Source organism: Zootoca vivipara, chromosome 3 (assembly GCF_963506605.1).
Source record: "Zootoca vivipara chromosome 3, rZooViv1.1, whole genome shotgun sequence".
NCBI classification, from domain to species: Eukaryota; Metazoa; Chordata; class Lepidosauria; order Squamata; family Lacertidae; genus Zootoca; species Zootoca vivipara.
Genome location: NC_083278.1, coordinates 22,040,259 through 22,062,950, shown reverse-complemented (window position 1 = coordinate 22,062,950; position 22,692 = coordinate 22,040,259).

Below are 22,692 nucleotides of genomic sequence, written 5' to 3'. Positions count from 1 at the left end.
GTGAGAGAGAAAGCATCCACATGATAGGTGTTCTGAATAATGTGGATGCAAATGCTCAAATGCTTTCTATGGCAGATGTTTGCACTGAACTCACAGGCTTCAGGGGGGCGAAGCAAAGCAGGGGGGCAGGCGACCCATGGCATCAGCTTCCTCAAATGCATTTTATTCCTGGTCTTTGCATTTCAACTGACATGAGCACAAAATCCCACAGGATTAATGTGCTAAAGCATGTTGTTTTAAATTTCCTTTGACGTTAAGCCCTCATTTTGAGACTGCTTGACATTTCATAGAAAATATGACCTTAGATTTTTCCATCTCATCGAGTAGCATGCGGGAGGACAGAAACAATGGCATCCTTTCCAATACAGCTGGGACCATATATATACCTTTACTAGAATCCCAGTATAAAAGCCAATTTACAATATATTAACTGCACAGCCCTTGTGCCGATGCATCTCCGTGGCAGCTGAAATGCCCAAAGGATGGCATGCCAAGGCATTGGCCCTTATTGTACATGTGGAAAAATTGAAGAGCATCCCCTTAAGTTGAAAAACAACAACAACACAGTAGCTTTAGGGCACACTGAAGGGAGCGCTTCTTCATATGGCACATAATTAATGCATAACACTCAATGGCACAAGATAGTGTGCTTCCTCTCACAAAGTGTTAGATGTAGGCATAAAGGATACCATCACAACCCAAACTTCTATGTGCAATCTAGTGCCTATCCACAATTCTTCCCTGCATTGGAGTCTTCATTTATTAATGTATACATTTATTAATATACACTCTGCTTTTCTACCATGTGTCTCACAGTTGTTTATGAAAAATTAAAAACATACAATGTACACATTTTCAGACTCAAATTACAACACCATAGGGCAGAACATTAGAGCAACACTCAGGGCACAAAGGCCTCCTGAAATAAAACTGTTCTAACCTGGTGACGGAAACTTAGCAGAGGCAGTGCCCGCTTGATTTCTAATGGGAGGGAGCTCCATAAATTTGAACGTACTACCCTGGAGGCACAACTCCTCCCTGACAGGAGTTGTGTGGTTGGTCCACGGTGGACCACTAGTAGTGATCCTAAAGATGATCTCAGCAATCAGCTTGGGGTATATGGGATGTGATGGAGATAGTGTGTCCTCTTGGGCCTAAATTGTGCATCTTTAACTTGACCTGGTACCACACAGAGCCAGTGCAGTAATGAGGCTATAAAAGGCCATTCTTGAAACATCCAGGCAAATTGCAGAAGGTATTTGTCAAATAAAATTGTGTATATAAATATATTTGGGAAGCCTCTGCCCACCTCCACTGCATCACCAGGGGCCCAACGGGCCTATAGCCCAAGCTGCCCATAGATCTCCGGTTTGGACCCTGACCTGGCATGGTGGGGTGTGTGAGCACCTCATGCATACAACACCTTACAGAACAGAGGTGATGAACACATTCCTTCATCAAATATTACACACAAAATTCAAATGCAGGATGTGTCGCTCACTTACGAATCTATTGTCAGCTCTTTGGTGTCATGTTTAAAGCTGCCCTGAGGGGCGTGGTCCAAATGCAGGATCAACTATTTTGTGAGGAGTATCGACTATCTTCCTTCTGCCCCAAAGGGCCACGGACAATTTTGGTGCCTTTGCAAAATGAGTCGCCTGGATTTCTCAAGCTGGAATGGAATGCCTGTCTGCCGTCTCAAGGTATTTGCCCTTCCATTTTATCAAGACTATCTTGCGCTGAGAAGATGATATGTTTTTCACTGAGAGGTATGAATATCATTGAGTCTGCCGTCTGATTGCACAGCATGGAATCGTCATTGGGATGCTGCAAGAGATGAAAGGAATGTGTAGCTGAGGAAATGGGTTGACACTGCTTCGCCTGCAGGGATGTTTGTTCTGCACGAGGCTATCTAATTTATGGCTGACAAAAAAAAAAGAATAGGAAGGAAAAAAGCAAGACACTCTTCTGCTGATTTCTGTCATCTTTAACTTCCAAATTTATTGCTTTATTTCTCAGAGAGGCAAAAAGAAAGCTGTGTCGTATGACTGAAATTAATAAAATAGCGGAACATGGAATTAGATCAGAAACTCTGCTAAAAGGTGAATCCATTATCATAAATGACTAGTAGAGAACCGTTTTGTTTTTCGCTAATGCAACTGACTTGCCATGATAGACTTTGAAGGCTAAAAAATGGCATTTTAAGCAAAAGCTAAGCATACTGGGTGGTCTGCAGTGTAATAAATTGCCGTGGTGATTGCCAAACCATTGGTCATTATGCCTTTCAATTTATTAATGTTTAGATCATGCATACATCTGGTGACCCACCAAGCTAAATGCAGCCTTCCGTGGGATTAATGAACTTCCTGTTCTTGCTTCTAGCACAGAGGGAGGTTTGGAAAGCACCTGAAAGGTCACAATAAAAAGCTGTATTCAGTCTGGTTGGTCACAAATTGTACTGGCCTGGTTTGGATTATTACTTTAGTTTATCTGGAGCAGGCATGTCCAAAGTCCGTTTCAGGGCCCTAATCTGGTCCGCCGGTTAGTTTAAATCCAGCCCCTGTGGCAGTTTATTTCCTGGGGTAAAATCCTTAAAAAAATGTAAATCCTAAAAAAACCCTCAATAATGTCAACCCTAAAAAAGCTCAACAACTTTGGGGTAAAATCATAAAAAAGCTCAAGAACTTCAATCCTAAAAAAAAGTTAACAACTTTGGTCGGCCCTCACGGCCTTTCACTTCATCAAATCTGGCCCTCTTTGAAAAAAAGTTTGGACACCACTGGGAGGGTTGATGGCAGATAACAATGGGTTAAAACTACACATATGAAGCACCAAATAACACTGTGTGGGTTTTAACTTGGCTAATTTATCAGTGTTGCGTTCCCCAAAAATTCCTCATGATAAAGAGACTGAACACAGGCTGAAATTACATGTTTACTTGGGTACAGGAGTGGCTCATTGGATGGTTCAAAGCTGCTACACTAGGTTCCAAGCAGGTGGGTTGCTGTTGCTAACATGGGTATCCCAATCTTTTCCCGTAGAGTGTAAAAATCGGCTGACGAGTGGCAATTTTTAATTAAAAAGTAGCTGGAAGAGAGTCGATTAAGCAATGGTGAAGTTGGTTAGAGCATTGTGCTGATAATGCCAAGGGGTGCAGGTTCAAGCCCCGTATGGGACAGCTGCATATTCCTGCATTGCAGTGGGTAGGACTAGATGATCCTCAGGGTCCCTTCCAACTCTACAATTCTATGGTTCTATGAATTCCACCTGCCAGCAGTTAGGTCTTTTGTTCAATTCTTCACCCTTCCATAACGCTGCCTGCCTGCCTCCTGCCTCTTGTCTCTGTTTAAACCTTACAGATCATATATATGTTGCTCTCTAGTAATTCAGTCCTTAAATCAGGCTTCCTGAACTCAGTGCCCTTTGGATGTTGCTGTTCTACAGCTCCCATTGTTCCTGAACGTTGGTCATGTTGGCTTGGACTGATGAACCTTTTAGTTGAAAACACATAGTGTGCCATGTTGGAAAAGCCTGGTTTAAATACCACGGAGGACCATTTTCGGAGGACTCACTTGAACTCTTTCCTGAGGTATTCTAGCTATTTTCTGCTATGACCTTCCATGGATTGATCCAGCAAGCTTGCTTCTCCCCAGGCAGATGCTTAGCTTTGGGAATAGGGTGATGGATAACACCCCATGTTGGTTGTCTTTAAAATGTACCTGTTCATTTGTCAACTCTTCGGATAAGGTTTCTTTTCCCATTTCCACTGGCAGCTCTGTTTCGTCTCTTGACTTTTCTGACAACTTGAAACCGCGGATTCTGTTTGAAGTAAGGGAGGCAATAGATAGCCTCTCAGACCTCTGTCATGGACACATTGTCATCTTTCCAGCTATCGAGACATACAGCTTTGAGCCAGTCCTTCCTTTGTCCTACTCCATCTGGGTCATAATTGCAAACTGCAACCTCTCCTTCCCTCTCCTCAGCAATTCTAAACGCCACACTTAGTTCCTCTCTGTATGTCATCTGCTCTTCAAACTCCTGACCAAGCCATGGTCCCAATTTTCCCCTAGGCTGCTATTGTAACTTACTCTTTGATGACCTCACATTAGATTGACTCTCGCCACTCAAATGCCAAAGCTGCTGCTAAAATCATATTTTTCTCCATTGCCACAGCAACACTTCTCAGAACATACGAGCATAAGGGGAGCCTGGCTGCTTGATCAGGTCAAAGACCAATCTAATTCTGTTCCCATGGTGGCCAACCAGATGTTTATGGAAAGCCTGACATCAAAACATGTAGTGGTGACTTTCTAGTGATCTATGGAAGGGAATCAGGTACTCATAATTATGTGTGCCTGTAGAGGATGTCTGAGCTGGTGGCTCCCTTGATATACCTCTGCTGCCTGAATTATGAAAATCCTGATCTTGGACATAGGTTTCTGGGATGATTACTGACTCCATCTCTTTCCACCTTTAAAACACTTTCAGTCTGGGTTGCAAGAAACAGGCCTGTGTTGCCATTTGTTTTCATGCCTGGCTGTAAAACATTTGGCTCAATAGATCTGGGTAAAAGGGCATCTGTTAATCTTCCTTCCTTCCTGTTAGCCTTTGAAAAGCTGACAAACCTGTTTTCTGACAAGACACTGTTAATCTATGCAGGAATTCCTGGGCCCCTTCCTTTCTTTAATTGTAGTTTCTTTGAAGTTCAGGAAGTCTTTTTAGCATTTTGGTGTTAGTTCCAGATTCTCCCAACAGTATCAGATTCAAGGTGGGAGGAAACCTGGGAGGGGTTTTAGAACTTAGGATGAATTCTATTGGATGATTTGAATTTTTGTAACCTTTTGATATTGTAATAAAAAGATCTGGCGAAGGGAAAGTGAGAGGCACTTTTCCTCCCAGAGATTTGCTGGTTGAATCTTTGGTCCTTTGTCTTTGTTTTCAATGTGGTATTCCCACATTTTGGTGCCCCGTGTGAGGCTATTGGAATGCCAATGCAGCTTCTCTGAGGCATCCATGAAAAGAGGATCAGGTAAATGATTGCTCTTCTGATTTTGGGCTTAACAAAGCTCCCTAGGTGCCATTAGACTCTGTCTGCAAACAGAGGGCTTTTAGACTGAAAGATTCTTATCGTCCGGAACCTTGGACAGAACCTGTGCGCACAGAAAATAGGTAAGAATGGGGGGAGATCTAAGTATTTTGCAGAAAAACCATAAAAGAGATTTGCTCTTTTTGTTAAGTCCTCATGGTCACAATCAGGTGATGTCCCCACTGATTGACCAGTTATTGCATGAGATTTCTCATGTTGCGTCCTTCTTCCCTGAGGAAGGTACTCTAGATTTAGAAAAAATGGGACAAATTGGGTTTGGTTTTGAGTAAATCTGACCAACCCTCTGTTCAAATCTTTCATACGTGGAAACTTTGCCGATCAGCTGTAGCTAGAGTGGCTAATCCATTGCTTCAGCTTCAAGATGCTTCTTCAGCATCCCCAAGCCCAAGAATTTTGCCTCCTTCACAGCCTCCAGGTTTGGGGGGAGATTTTGTTTCGAAGGCAGCTTCAGCTCCTCCAGCGCCTCTGCCTTCTGCCAGCTCCCTGTTGCCTGGGTCTGGTTTAGAAGTAATGCCACCTTCTTATTCTGTGGGTTCTCATTCTGAGGTACCACAAATGGCAGTGCAACAGATGGTTAGTCAGGCTTTAAAGGAAGGTGATGGTGAGGTAACTTTGGATGTTCTGCCTTTAATGGCTAACCTTCCAAATGAGCAAATAGTCATGGTAAAATCTCAAGAGTTGCCTGTTATTCCATTGATTTTGACTGAAAGAGAGCAGCAAGTTGCTGATGATGATAGTTTTTTGAATGCAACTGAGAGCAGACTTCCACTGAGAAAGCTCTCTAGCCCTGATTTCACTGAGTTGCCAATCTCTGTTAATGTAAGCAAGGCCAATGATTTTTTCCCTGTCTTGAATGAGCAAACATGCATTGTTGAAGATGGCTGGCAGGAATTGTTTGATACTCCACAACAGCACTTTTTGGTTGTTACAAAATATGCTGGAGACTCTTTTCCTGCTTCCAGTAAGCATCAAAACTTGTCATGCATGGTAAAAAGGTTTCTGCAGGAAGTTTTTGAGTTTAGTACTTTTCAAAGCAGTTTAGGAAAAATCAATTCTCTAGAGCAGCTCTGCCGTGTTTCAGTTAGTAGAAAATCTGATGAAATTGCTGCATATGAACCAGATTGAAGGAAAGATTTAAATTTGCATGTCTTTCCTTGAGGAAAATTTGTTTGTTTGGCTACCAGAAAAGTTTTGCTAGTAGATGGTTTTTGTTTCTCAGTTAACCAGAACTCTCTTTGTTAGAGAAGCTTGTTAAAGTTTTAATTCTTTAGTTTTCAGTTGGTTTTAAAATATCTGCTTACCAGCAACCAGACTGGAAAAATGGAAATTTGATGTTTTTGCTGCATTGAAGTAAATTCTACATAGCATACATGCAGTGAATTGGTTCTGAGTTTTTAATGCTTATCTCTTGATAGCAGTATTGTTTAGCTTCATGTATTTTTATGTTTAGATATGCAGACATGAGCATGAGAGTAAATTTATAGGCTCAATTCTGCTCTATGTATTTAGTTTAAATCTTTTTTTCTATCTATATGTGGGTGAGAGATGTAATTGAGGATTGATTTTACAGAATTTTCCTTTTCAGAATGCCTAAATGTTCTGTGACTTGAATTTAATTTCTAAGGAATCCCAGCATCAAAAATTAATGGTTAATGTTTTTTCTTCAAGACTTAATTATTTTTTCTCCTAGCACTGAGTGAGATGCTATCAGACTGGGACATGCATTTAAGTTCCTCTTCTTTGTGTGTGAAATGTTGGTTCTTTGTTCTCATTTCATAGGTTTACTCTCTGCACATGCTCAAGCACCCTCTGATTGTGATTTCTTCTTTAAAGGAATCTCCAGTGACCAAGTTATGGGTTAATGATGTTTTTTACCAACAGTAATTATTTACTCTAGCGTTATCTTCAGAATTTTGGTTCTTAATCTTTTATTTGCTGATAAATGTTTGATAATTTTTTCTATGGATATGATGTATGATATTTTAGGATGCTGTAACTGGTGTTTAAAGAGCAGGTCCTGATTCCTCTAACTTCCAGGAAATTACATGAAGGGAATATATTTGAATCCTAAATAACATGTTTTTCTTCTAGGTAATGTTTCAGAAGTGTTGAATATGATTGTTGGCTGAAATTTTCCTATTTAGTCTTTGGTGGTATTAAATTTGGTTAACTATGTTTAAATTTTTTTATCTAGCTTTTTTCATGGTTTTTATTGTTGTAATTTTCTCCCATATTAGATTAGTCTGAAGGTGGATACAGAGCAACTGCATGATTTCTTTGTTCCTTCTCTGTTGTTTTGTTCAAGTCAAGTTGCCAGTCCTCAACAAGGAGAGCTAATAAAAGTTGTGTTTTTTAGCTAGTGAACTTGTTTCAACATATATATTTTTTCTCATTGTATGTTTTTGGGTAATAACATGTTTTCTTTTCCAGAAACTATTCTTTAACTAGCTTTTGGGAATGGGTTACATAAATACTTTGTAAAGATTTCTTTCTTTGTAGGTTTTTTTTCAATTTATCTACATGTGCTCCTTCTACATTCCTAGGTCCTTTGTTCTCACTTCCTCCTTTCTTTGGGGGGTGGGGGAAAGGGCTAATCAAGTTTTTTTAGGTTTGCTTTTACCTCTGGCTGGAGAAAACTTTACTCAAGAGTAAATTTACCCACCAGGTTTTTTTCCTTCACATTTTTTTTAATGAACTTTTTCTGAATGCCAATGGGTTTTTAACTTCAGTTCTTATAAGAAACTATATTTTAATTCCTAGGTTTTTTTACTTTTATGCTTATTAGTTGCATTACTGTATTTTATATTTCTGCTTTTGTGAATTTCTTCTTTCTGCAGCTTCTACACAAAAAAGAAAAATAAAAAAAAGAAAGGTGAAATATGGGAATTTAGCTAGGAAGCTACAGAAATATGTTAGTACTATAATACTATTATTTAGTCTTTCACTTATCTCAGTTTAAACTTTTACTATTCAACTTTAATTAAAACAAAATAAAATAAAATAAAAATAAAAATAAAATAAAATAAAAAATTAAAAATAAAAACTTTTTTGTATTTTAAGTTTTATAATATGTGTTTTAATTGTCATAGTTTTCTTTTAACATACTTTTAAGGATTATTTTAGGTTAGAGGTCCTTTTCCAGTTGCTGGAAACATCTATTGATTCAAAGATGGAAGAAAAGGATTTTCGCTAATATTGCTCAAGCTCACAATTTTGGGGCAAGGGCAATTCTGCTTACTTTAACAGGTTCCTGTGGAAAATCCAAGCTGATGTGGTGATATGGACCTAGCACCAGATTCCTTCTACAGAAGTTCCATCCTAGTCCTAACTGAACAACACAGGCATAACTGGACAAAGTACAAGGAAAGACAATTTGGAGAACCATGAAGACTTGATGAGTTCCAGATATCAAATGTCAATTACAGAATGCAGAAGTTCCAGGAAGATTCAGAGACTTTCCAGAGACTTTTAGCTAAAGACTTTCCTGTAGTTATCAAGTTATCAGAACATACCATCTATCAATTGATTGCTGTGATTTATATCATGCCTATTCATTTATTGCTTATGATTTTCTGTAATCATTGTGGTTGTATTTTATGATTTTGTTTTATATTGATATTGTTGTATGCTTATGTCTATTCAATATTTTCCTGATATAATGTAGTCTAGTTTCAATCTTGGTATTATGGGTAATTGTTTATTTTAGGATTGCTAGGGTTTATAAGTTTGCTTAGGTAGAATTTATGATCACATATGAGTTATTAATCTCAGTTAGTAATTGATGTTTTCATATTGTATTCTTTCTTCATGTTCCCTTTGTCTTTCTCAATCTACCTCAGGAATCTCTTGGATCTCTGTTATTCAGGCATCATCTACAGGAATGTGATGAGGATGCGATGCCCTTATTGTCCTAATGGCAGGAAATTTTCTTCTGCAAACAAAACTAAATTAAAAAGGATGAGATGTAGTGGTGACTTTCTAGTGATCTATGGAAGGGAATCAGGTACTCATAATTATGTGTGCCTGTAGAGGATGTCTGAGCTGGTGGCTCCCTTGATATACCTCTGCTGCCTGAATTATGAAAATCCTGATCTTGGACATAGGTTTCTGGGATGATTACTGACTCCATCTCTTTCCACCTTTAAAACACTTTCAGTCTGGGTTGCAAGAAACAGGCCTGTGTTGCCATTTGTTTTCATGCCTGGCTGTAAAACATTTGGCTCAATAGATCTGGGTAAAAGGGCATCTGTTAATCTTCCTTCCTTCCTGTTAGCCTTTGAAAAGCTGACAAACCTGTTTTCTGACAAGACACTGTTAATCTATGCAGGAATTCCTGGGCCCCTTCCTTTCTTTAATTGTAGTTTCTTTGAAGTTCAGGAAGTCTTTTTAGCATTTTGGTGTTAGTTCCAGATTCTCCCAACAGTATCAGATTCAAGGTGGGAGGAAACCTGGGAGGGGTTTTAGAACTTAGGATGAATTCTATTGGATGATTTGAATTTTTGTAACCTTTTGATATTGTAATAAAAAGATCTGGCGAAGGGAAAGTGAGAGGCACTTTTCCTCCCAGAGATTTGCTGGTTGAATCTTTGGTCCTTTGTCTTTGTTTTCAATGTGGTATTCCCACAAAAACCTGAGTGGAACTGTGCTCTGCCCAATTGTGGTTCCCAGAAAATGGTATTCAGGAGCTGCCTCCATCTGTGGAGGTAGAACAGGCATAGGCAACCTTGGATCTCCAGATGTTTTGGAAATACAACTCCCATGATCCCTGACCACTGGCTCTGTTAGCTAGGGATCATGGGAGTTGTAGTTCCAAAACATCTGGAGAGCCAAGGTTGCCTATGCCTGAGGTAGAACATCAGGACTAGGAGGCTAGCTCTCCATGACGAAGCAGCATGGATAACTGCCTCTTCTTGTTGTTGTTTAGCCGTTTAGTTGTGTCCGACTCTTCGTGACCCCATGGACCATAGCACGCCAGGCACTCCTGTCCTGCACCACCTCCCGCAGTTTGGTCAAACTCATGTTCGTAGCTTCAAGAACACTGTCCAACCATCTCGTCCTCTGTCGTCCCCTTCTCCTAGTGCCCTCAATCTTTCCCAACATCAGGGTCTTTTCCAAGGATTCTTCTCTTCTCATGAGGTGGCCAAAGTATTGGAGCCTCAGCTTCACGATCTGTCCTTCCAGGGAGCACTCAGGGCTGATTTCCTTAAGAATGGATAGGTTTGATCTTCTTGCAGTCCATGGGACTCTCAAGAGTCTCCTCCAGCACCATAATTCAAAAGCATCAATTCTTCGGCGACCAGCCTTCTTTATGGTCCAGCTCTCACTTCCATACATCACTACTGGGAAAACCATAGATTTAACTATACGGACCTTGGTCGGCAAGGTGATGTCTCTGCTTTTTATCCATGGGGAAATATAAGGATCAGTGGAGAACAGCCGGGAGTTTCAGGGATCTCTACTGCCATGGGACATTTGAAACTTTCCAACTTATATGGAAATGCTTTACTTAAGGTGCTAGCCTAGACTGCAAGTATTTATGAGGGGCTTTGGGTATCAGAGCCCTCTGAGGGGTGTCCTTCCAGGTGGCAATGCTCATCCTGCACTGTGAAAAGGGTATTTCTCCAGTCCTGTCTCATCCTGTCTCCTGTCCTCACTCATTTTGCCTCAACAGTAGGGTTAATAATAGGGAGGCCCAGCTCTCACAGCAACTTTTCTGCTTGTTTTTCATCAGTGGCTACCATCAGTTTCCATTTGTGCTGCACAATCGGTTTAAAGGGAAACTTCCAGCAACTAGGGATCCCTACCTCCTGTAAAAGTGATGTAAAAAGGTAAAAGGTAAAGGACTCCTGGACAGTTATGTCCAATCAACGGTGACTATGGGGTTGTGGCACTCATCTCGCTTTCAGGCCGAGGGAGCCAGCGTTTGATTACAGACAGCTTTCCGGGTCATGTGGCCAGCATGACTAAGCTGCCTCTGGAGCAACAGGACACCGTGATGGAAACCAGAGTGCATGGAAACATCAATTACCTTCTCACCACAGCGGTACCTATTTATCTACTTGTACTGGCGTGCTTCCGAACTGCTAGGTTGGCAGGAGCTGGGACAGAGTAATGGGAGCTCACTCGGTTGCAGAGATTCAAACCACTGACCTTCTGATCAGCAAGCCCAAGAGGCTCAGTAGTTTAGACCACAGCGCCACCTGCAATGTAAATGGCCAGAAAGACTAGCACATTTTAAATGCTACAGGTAGGTAGCCGTGTTGGTCTGAGTTGAAACAAAATAAAAAAAATCCCTCAGTAGCACCTTAAAGACCAACTAAGTTTTAATTTTGGTATCTGATGAAGTGTGCATGCACACAAAAGCTCATACCAAAATTAAAACTTAGTTGGTCTTTAAGGTGCTACTGAAGGAATTTTTTTATTTTGTTTCGACTCAGACCAACACGGCTACCTACCTGTAACTAGAACTATGGAGGCACCACATTGAGCCGCATGAAATGGAAGTCCATCAACCTCACCAAGAAACTTGCACAGGTATCTGATGAAGTGTGCATGCACACGAAAGCTCATACCAAAATTAAAACTTAGTTGGTCTTTAAGGTGCTACTGAAGGATTTTTTTTACAATTTAAATGGTTCTGAACAGATATCCTGATATATTTCAAGCTTTGATTTCAAATAAATTGCATACTGGTTTGTACACTTTGTTGTGACATGAACATGTTCAAAACTGACAACTAAGTCCTGGGAGATGCCTTCAAAACAGGGCCTTCGCCCAAAATGTGTTGGGCGCTCTCTGCAGCTTCTGAAACCAGAATGATCCTGATATTTGAGACCTTTATCCAACCTATGATAAATGAAGGGACATCTCTCCCTCCTCTTCCTCGGTAAAATTTCTCTAGTGAATATTTTTCTAGTTATCACAGTTTTCCTGCTCCTCCAGCCACAGCTTGTTATTACAGGTCACCATCTTTAACCTCTCAAGTTTCTTTTGATTCGCTCTACTCATATTCAGTGCAGTGTTAGCTTTTTGGGCAATGTCAGTTAATTGCAAGGAAACTCTCTCCTTCTTATTCTCCAGGGGTTGCAATGCAGCAGACCAGTCTAATGCAAGTGCTTGACTTAGTTTAGACACATATCCATCCTTGTCCCTCCTTGTCCCATAGAACTTGTAAGTTTCCTGCCCCTGCGTACTTTAGGACTGTCCCATGCCATGTCAATCTCCTTGACACATCCTGACAGCTCAGGAGAGTCTAGGGCGATTTCTCTGTCAATAATGGCTCTAGGAATTTTAGCTTTCTTCCACGGTTTTATCTGCCTCATTACCTTCTGAATGATGTTATTTTGTGTCACTATGCCTTTCAGCAATTCTTGATGAGTTAGAAATCCCATAGTTTAGGAAGTCTCAGTTCTAAGCCAGCATTTCACACACACTCTCCCCTGCTGATTTCCCTCTGGAAGCTGCTGCAACCTGGGTTGTTGTTGTTGTTGTTGGAAACTACAGCCTGGTTCAGATGTAACAGGAAACCATAGTTTCTTGCTAAGAGAATGCAACTTGTGCTCAAATGCACTTCCTTTGCTCACCTCTCTCCATCCCCTTTTATGCTCGAGGGGAATAAGTATTCTATTTTCAAATTGGAACAAACCAATTTCTCATCTTGTCGACATATGGGAAACTTATTTTCAGGCCACAATGATTTATAACAAACCATAGTTTCAGAACCCACTTTGTAAGCCAGCTGTGGTTTGAAGAAACCATTGTTTCCTGGAACACCCACCACTTTGGGTGTAATAGGAAGCTGTGGTTTGTTCCAGACGACAAATTTAACTTCCTCCCTGTGAATGTGAAGGTGGAAAGAAGGGAACAAAAAAGTACAGAAATCCAAGGCTCATTGCAGGACTTTTCCATAATAGGACCATAGGGTTTCCCATAATGCCTGAGCTGTGCCTATTTGTGATTGAATGTCATGTATAGTTTTAGCCTCAGTTGCACAGTTCTTCTACTATTTATTTATTATTACTATTTATTATTTATACCCCACCCATCTGGCTGGGTCTCCCCCGCCACTCTGGGCGGCCTCCTAGTGGTTCTCTTCCACCAGTTACATTATGAATAACTCCACTGAAGTTTTCCAGCATGGCATTTATTTCCATACTTTTGGTAAAGTAAATTTAACATTTGTCTCTTCAGATTCAACGACTGTGAATAAAATGAATAAAATCAAAATTTTCTTTCCCCATGCCCTTTTCGAACTCTAATTAAATTTTCCTCTCTCCCACGTTCTGCTCATTTTCTTCCTCTAGAAAGATATATTTTCTTGTGTCTTCTGAAAATTAAGGTCATCTTTCTTGTTTTAATATTGTGCTTTTCATTTTCTTTCAATTTGTTGTCTGAATAAACACCATCAAGTCAGTGGTGATGATATATGCTGATTTTGAAAACTCAGTCGATTCTTTCCCACCCACGCCATCATAGTCTGAAGTTACATTTCTAAAACTTTGCATCTTGGTTTGAAGATGCAAGGAAGGTTGTAGGAAGAGTGAGGTGCAGTGCCTGGAGAGGACCATTGAACCAGGAAAAGATTGATCATGTCTCATATATATATATATATATATATATATATATATATATATATATATATATATATATATATGTTATGCAAATAAAAAATGGTCCTTGGCTAGTGCTGAAACCAATCTATGTGGTTGCATGAGTTGCCACACAGAATGTACAGGTGTCCATTTTAGAAAGACAAATCCACTCCATGTATAGATTTATTGCAAGTTATGGAGCCTTCGGCTCTCTTAATGCAGGTGAACTATGACTCCCATAATCTTCGATCATGTTTGCTGGAGCTGACAGGAGTTGTAGTTCAGCAACATGTGGAGGGCCAAAGGGCCGCCAGCCTTGATCTAGTATAATCAAATGAATATTTTTTTTCACTTGCACATCTAGTTGGATGCATTTCGAGGACAATTCTTCTTCTTTCTTCTTTGGCGATCACTCATAGCTGAGTAAGTTTGTCTTCCAAGAACAGGGTCTAAACAGCAAGTCCGTAAGTGACTGTGGAGGCCAATTCTGGATCCACACGTCCTTTCACAGTGGGGACATAGGTTTCCGGGCAGGAGTTGATCATGGAGTGCTCGCAGGCTAAATGTTACCTAGAGGGGGAAAGTTCATACCAGCCCTTGTCCATTAGTATGCATATTCCAGTGTCATGATCTGCAAATGCCGTTCTAATCCTTGTGCTTTTGCTCATCTGGAACATTTGTAGACCACTTGCGAACAATAAGTTCTCAGAATAGTTTTCATGGTGAAACCAGGTGACAATTTGAAGCAGCCTCAAATGAAACCCTTTTAAATTCAGGGTTGAACAGAAGGTTGGAGGATGTTCCACTGATGTACCATGAGGTCAACAAGATAGATCGACAGGAGTTTCTGATTCCCTATTGTTTGCAGCAGCGAAAAGGATTCTGCCATCCATCCAAAATTTTGCCATTAAAGGCCCCTAGCAGGTCATCACAGTGAGTACATGAGCCACTATGAGCCATGTCCTGAGCCACTATTTCACATGTGGGCCCCCCTCTACCTCAGTGATTATGTTAAATCTGCCTTCATCTGGTGGATCTTAGAACTCTAGAAAAAAAAAAGACCCAAAGCATAGTCTACAAGTCCTAAGTCTGCCCACTGCCCCACTACAGTTTATCTCCCGGTTTCTCCCTTGAACAATGATGTTCTTTGAGTCTTCTAGGCTTCACTGGCCAGATGGTATCAATGCCCCTTGGCTTTCAGAACTCTCAGTGGTGGAGGCTGCTAGAAATTTGGTGTGTGTGTAAAAAATCTTCTCCTCAGTCCTCCTACTACCACTCTGCTAATTCCAGCAGTGACCACAGGGGATTCCCCCCCCCCCCCGCTCCAGAAGTATGTTTCCAAAGTACCAGGTCTGGGCAACAGAGGATTCATGCTCTTAAGCTCCATTATTTGGTTGTTGGAGGTGCTGGATGAGACTCTTGAGAGTCCCATGGACTGCTAGAAGATCAAACCTATCCATTCTTAAGGAAATCAGCCCTGAGTGCTCCCTGGAAGGACAGATCGTGAAGCTGAGGCTCCAATACTTTGGCCACCTCATGAGAAGAGAAGAATCCTTGGAAAAGACCCTGATGTTGGGAAAGATTGAGGGCACTAGGAGAAGGGGACGACAGAGGACGAGATGGTTGGACAGTGTTCTTGAAGCTACGAACATGAGTTTGACCAAACTGCGGGAGGCAGTGCAAGACAGGAGTGCCTGGCGTGCTATGGTCCATGGGGTCACGAAGAGTCGGACACGACTAAACGACTAAACAACATTTGGTTGTTGCTTTAGGCGTTTTCACACCTGAAGTGAAAAGTCAAATTGGCTCATCATATTTAAGTGCACGCAGCAGAAACGGAAGGCAGGAAAATCACAACACACACACACACACACACACACACACACACACACACACACACACTCCTTGTCTTGGAATCTACCACGGCTGGTGACTGTTTCGACGTGCATTGCAATAAATCTGGTCTGGCTGCTTTTCCTGAACTATAAAGTATGCTAGTGAAAATCTCCACGTTTGAATGCGCCAAGAGCAGTTGCTTGTGTGAATTCTGTCCTTCCCTGTTTGCTACTTCTGATTAGAAGCTCATTTTCACGCTCTGAGGAGAGGTGCATAAGAACCTTAACATGTTCTTCAAGGTGCCGGATTTGTACCTTTTGAATTTGTCTCGTGTGCTTCTGCTTAACGACAATGCAGAAGGATAAATATTTTAATAATCCTATTAGTTGGTGCAGAAGGAGGTCAATGCTAGCTACTGAAGTGTTATTTTAAACTGTGCCAGTGGGCAACTGCCTCATATGCATATAAGCTTGCCAGGGAAGAGCACCGCTTTGATACTCATCAAATGGGGAACACAAAAATGGAATTTCTTAAAACACACACACACACACACACACACACACTATAATTTAAATCATAATGTAAGTTTATAATGGTGTGTGTGTGTGTGTGAGAGAGAGCGAGAGAGAGAGAGAGAGAGAGAGAGAGAGAGAGAGAGAGAGCCCGCACACAAGAGAGATAGCTGGGATAGCTAGCATAGCGGCAAACTCCTAGGGGCTGTGAGGGCTTTGGCCCCCACAGTAAAATATTTGAGGGACCAGGCCCCCACAAAGTTGATGGGCATTCCCACTCAAATGGTGTTTGCGCACTGCATCTTTTTAAAAAAATTAAAATTAAAAAGAAATAGCGAACAAAAGTTCACCCCAAAACTAAAACCAGTACTGTAATATATGTTACATCAGATCACGATAAATTCTTCTTACGTCTATAATGACTTCCCATCACTCCATCATGCCTCCACCACTTATTTTGTGTAATATACTAGAGTATTCATTTTCCTTTGTTAATTTTCATTAATGATTTATTATCCTATAACTTCCCACATAAATCATTCAAGGCCTGCCACTGATGTCATGTTATTACAATGTTCCTTAGGGTATTTTTTTTTATACATGTCCCATTGTCTAATAAAAGTTTGATCACTATGACTGCTCAGTTTCCCTGTTGTTTTGCCAACTTGGTGTATTCTAAGAGTTTGAAGGGCATGAAATAAAGTGTGTTTTAAATGCCTACACAAATTTTCTTAGATTTATTTTGACATATTGATCTCTCCGAGTTAGAAACCTTTTCTCTGAAAGTATTAACAACAGAGTTGTGATCCTTAAAATTTTATGTCTGTAACCGCGATCAAGCATCCACTCAGGCTGAGTCTAAATTCAAGAACCAGAAGCAGCCCATTCCTTAAACTTGCTTTTCCTCAGGCATCTGAGAGCTTAAAGCTCTCTTAAATGTGAAGAACATGGGAGGACATGTTCTACACAGTCTAACAAAATGTACTTTGGAGGCACCAGCCCTGTTCAAGCAGCCTGTGGAATTGTGAGTACAGGGCGTGGCGGCCATTTTGGAACTGGGCAAAGCAGCATCAAAAGTCACTTCTGAGCATGCTGCGCCCAGTTCCAAAATGGCGACAGCGCTACTTCCGGCCTGCTATTTCCGGCCCGGTCCCTTATTTCTCTGACAGCAACTTGGCAGGTATGGTCAGATCTATGCAAGTGTTGATTGTGCCTTTGGACACTGCTGAGCCAAGTGCTGGCTAATTTGACTTGTTTTGGCATTGGATTAAAAGACGGGGGGGGGGCGGCCTCTCCGGATGCTGAGGGATAAAGACGTGGAAACTTTTCATGTTGCAGCAAGGGTTAAAAGGAATGAAGACCAGGATGAAATAGCACCACCCTTTAATTCTGGTTTTGTCAGAGAAGCCTCAAACAGATGGCACATTTGAATAGGAAATGTTACATTCTGTAAGAAAATAAATTTTACCTCAGGCAGACAAGGCACCACTTGGTAGCTGCTTGCCATTCTGATTAACATTACACAAGATGTGCAAATGTGGTGTTTAAATACAATTTTAATGGGCTAATTTTAATGGGGTCTTAAAAATGCATTTATTCATTTCAGGTGTTGCAATGGTATAAAGAGGGTTGTGCTGGCACTGTTACTTTAACAGGCTAAGGTGCTTTAAAGCATCTCTGGAGTCCTGTTTGAAATGCAGATTTCAGGTGAATTCTTTCAGCTCTTAGAGTACTTTAAATGCTATAAAGAGAGGGTTTCATTTAAACTGTTTGCATGTGCACGCCAGAGCGAGTGGATAACAAAAATTTACAAAACACATACAAAATGAGAATAATAAAAAAACAGCTGGAGACAGAACGTACTCTTTTAACATGTAATTTTCATTGTTACTAATACTATACTGGCTTTTTTGTATCCCTTTCTAGAGAGATGTGTGTTTGCCTGATGTGAGGACTGCAATGGGTTTTCTCCTGAGGGAAGAGGTGAAAATCCCATTTGCATGTTACTACCCCATACCAGGCATCCCCAAACTCCGGCCCTCCAGAGGTTTTGGCCTACAACTCCCATGATCCCTAGCTAACAGGACCAGTGGTCAGGAATGATGGGAATTGTAGTCCAAAACATCTGGAGGGCCAAAGTTTGGGGGTGCCTGCCCCATAACCTCCAATATTTCTCTGATGAAAATAGGGACGTCCCATTCCACAATGATACTTTTACTATTTATATCCCACACATCTTACTGGGTTGTCGCAGCCACTCTGATCAGCTTCCAACATATATTAAAATGTAATAAAACATTAAACATTAAAAAAACAAAACCCTTCCCTATACAGGATTGCCTTCAGACGGCTCGGGGATTGGATAACTAAATATCCTGCAACATTTCTCCAATGCAAATAGGGACATCCTAAGGGAAAGCGGGACATTCCAGGATTAAATCAGAAACCAGGATGGCTTCTCTAAATCAGGGACATCTCTGGAAAATAGGAATGGCCTTGGCCCAGTATACCTGAAGGAGCATTTCTACCTCCATCGTTCAGCCTGGACACTGAGGTCCAGCTCCGAGGGCCTTCTGGAGGGGTCCCTCACTGAGAGAAGTGAGGTTACAGGGCCTTCTGGGTAGTGGCGCCTGCCCTGTGGAATGCTCTCCCATCAGATGTCAAGGAAATAAACAACTATCTGACTTTTAGAAGACATCTGAAGGCAACCGTGTTTAGGGAAATTTTTAATGTTTGATGTTTTATCGTGTTTTTAATATTCTGTTGGGAGCCATCCAGAGTGGTTGGGGAAACCCAGCCAGACGGGCAGGTATAAACAAATAAATAAATAAATTATTATTATTATTATTATTATTATTATTATTATTATTATTATTATTACATTTGGAGGGTCTGTCACCTGGAGCCTAATCAATATAAAACACAACCTGCCTGCTCTACCTCTTTCAGTGCTTGGGGGTAAGAGACAAAGCCGCATTCAGTGTTCCAGGCCTCCTTCCTTCCCTCTCAAGAAAGAAAGAAACCGCCAGAAGTGGTACATCCTGTTTTGCCACTTGAGGGCACATAAGGGCTTCCCTGTTTCTCTGTTCGGGCAAAATCATTTTTTAAAAATGGTGGGAGAACATTTCCTCCAACATTTCTTCCACGTTTGCCACATGTGTTTAAATGCTTTGAATGTATAAGGGCTAAAGTTCTGTGAATGGACTCTATAATTAAAATTATTTCAGGCAGAATAACTGGGGGCCATAAACTTTGTGAATACTATATAGCCATAATTTACGTCCACACTGCAAGGGATGGTCCTTGATGATTCCAAAGCAGGGATGCTCCATGCTGTACTAGATACAACCCCCTACGGTCACAGAATGCCAGATTCTATTCACAATTACTCATAAATTAACAGTTCTAATTGCCGAGTCATATTTCTTTAGCAGTAAGTGAGGCTGCATGCAGTCAGGCTTGTAAGAAAGATCTTAACTTTATTAAGCCATAAAAAATCTCTTCTTTATTAAGCTGTTCTGCGTTCTGTGGATAGACAAGCTCTCGTGTTATGGTACTAAAAGTCATGTTTCCTTTTCTCTCTCCTTGCTGGTAAAACTTCCAGTTAATTCCCTTCCAGAACATAAATTTAATTGGTCCACTTGCAATATTTCATCTCTCTCATTGTATCAAATAACTAACAATTGTAACCTTCAAACCAAAGTCAATTGCATGAAGGCAAGGCAGGGGTGTCTTGTGAAAATGAGCAGTTGTTAATTGGATGGTTTTTAAAATTGTTAATGAGTAATTTAAATTAGGAATCAGGATACATTTATGCTGTCAGTATTGGTATAGCCTCTATACTATATAGAGAATGTATGTTATGAAACTCATTCAGTTAGGTTTAAAGCAGTTTTAAAGCTGTCTTCAGGAAGATCACTGAGACCAGAACTATAGTCCACTACAATGCAAGGTTTTCAAGCAAAATGGCAGCCCCATGTCAAATAATGCACAGTGAAATATAACCTGTCTCATGATGCCATTATGTTGTACATTTTCTTGCCTAAGGCAGCCAACGTGTGGTGAGAAAATACTATTCATTATGGAGAGGAAGAATCTGATGGACAACTTTTAAGGGACACCATTCCCTCATTCACCATAACATATTGCTCTATTTAATCACCTATTTTCTTTGAACTGGGATCTATGGGTGGTAGAGCTTTTCTTTCCCTCTTTGTTAATTTAAAAAATAAATAAATATGGCGATTAGTTATCAACTTATAAATCACCTTTTATATGCGCCTTAAAGTGATTTACAAATATACCATAAAATAACTAAAAAGAGTTGTTTTCTTAAAAAGCACCAAACACAACTGATGATATATTTTGAACACATTTTCATCAAGCTGGTAAAGCTTGTTGGGAAAAAAAAATGTCTTCAATTGTTTCCAGAAAGTTCCGGGAGGTGGCCGGGGTGGGGTGGGGTGGATATCGTATCTCAACAGGGATGCTGTTCCACAGGGAAGGGTCCAGCACACTAACAACCCTTCTTTATGCGTTGTGGGGTTTACATATCATAGTAGTGAAGCATCAGTTTACAAAGAAACAGAATCCATAAAAACATCTCATTATTTTGGGTGGGTTCAGAGTAACCTTTATGGGAGCACTAGGGTTGTGCTGAATTACTTCCCCCAGTTTCCCCACCTTTTTAAAAATATTGTGATGATTTGTGGGGGTCATGAATGGGGTGAAGCATGAGATTGCTGCCAAGGGTGATGGTGCTCCAGTAGAACATGCAAGGGACGTTGAACTGAGGACTGTGGCAGCAGGGCCTAGGTGCCTTGCACCGTGCACCACCAGTTCAAGGGATGCGGGTAGCGCTGTGATCTAAACCACTGAGCCTCTTGGGCTTGCCGATCAGAAGGTTGGTGGTTCGAATCCCCACGACGGAGTGAGCTCCCGTTGCTCTGTCCCAGCTCCTGCCAAACTAGCACTTCAAAAGCACGCCAGTGCAAGCAGATAAATAGGTACCACTGTGGCAGGGAAGGTAAACGGCATTTCCGTGCATTATGGCTTACATCATGGTGTTCCATTGCACCAGAAGGGGTTTATTCATGATGGCCACGTGACCTGGAAAGCTGTCTGTGGACAAACGCCAGTTCCCTTGGCCTGAAAGCGTGATGAGCATCTTTGACTGGACTTAAGCTACCAGGGGTCCTTTACCTTTTCTTTTACCTTACCCACCAGTTCAGTTCTCAGGTCAAGATAATAATTGGCCTGATCTTTGCTGTGCTGTAGCACCACCCATATACGTAATTTCAGCCCAGCTGGATCAGGTGACTTGAGGAACCAACAGGAGTCTGATTAGTCTTGTATAACAGTTACTGCAAGCTTCATTCCTCAACCTGAGAGGGCTTACTGAACAGCTGGCCTGTTCTGCCCCAGAACTTGACCACATCACTTGCCTATAGACCTTCTGTCTCTGTCTACTCCAGAATATGACCACTAGCCCCCTTTCAGCCATGCTGCCCAGTGGCACTCTTTGCATGTACAGCATTTATTCCAAATTTTGAACTGTTTTTTTTTAAAGGAACGATGGTTTATTTTTAAATTACAGCCAGATAATTTGGACTGCTGAAATTTGAGGAGGAATTTGATTAAGGAGAATTTCAGAATCATCCTTATAAAATACAGAGATGTGTCAGAAACCTGCTGTGAATCTTTGACAATCTGAACAAGATTCAGAAGTGAACACATGGTGTGCATATGATGATCCATTGTTTGGTTCACCTTGCATCAGTTTACGGTGTCGATGCTTTAATTTCCAGCTTGCTTTTGACCTCAATGTCAGCAAAATTAGATGCGGGTTTTCTGTTCATTGGGGTGATTGTGTGACAAGGGTACTTAAACTTTACATATTTTCTGTGATAAAGACTTAATTGCCCTTTCATTTAATTTCAAAGGGATACAGTTTTATTTGCATGTTTATTGTTTTCCTTGATAGACAATTTTCTGGTGTTTAAACTATCTGAATAGCTTTTATCACTACAGTTTATGATTTTAGTCTAGGCAGATCAATGTTGGTGTCTTCATTTCTTGCATATAAAATATTGCCTCTGAATTATTGGGATTTACTCTAATCATTCAAGGTCAGTGTTGCAGGTTTGTTCTGAGGATGGTTATGAAACTAGGGGTGGGGTGGGGTGGGGTGGGGATCCCCCCCGCAAGGCTCTCACTATTGAGCACTGCAGTGCAAGTCTCTTACCTAAACTGATGATCAGAGGTGACAAAAAGAAGCCCCCATCAAATCTTCATTGACTAAAATGAGGTCTTTTGTTGAATCCATTAGCCTATAGGGAATGTTGTTGTTTAGTCGTTTAGTCGTGTCCGACTCTTCATGACCCCATGGACCATAGCACGCCAGGCACTCCTGTCTTGCACTGCCTCCCGCAGTTTGGTCAAACTCATGTTCGTAGCTTCGAGAACACTGTCCAACCATCTTGTCCTCTGTCGTCCCCTTCTCCTAGTGCCCTCAATCTTTCCCAACATCAGGGTTGGGAAATAATAGGGTTGGGAAATAGTAGGGAATAATAATAATAATAATAATAATAATAATAATAATAATAATAATAATACCCTGCTCATCTGGCTGGGTTTACCCAGCCAC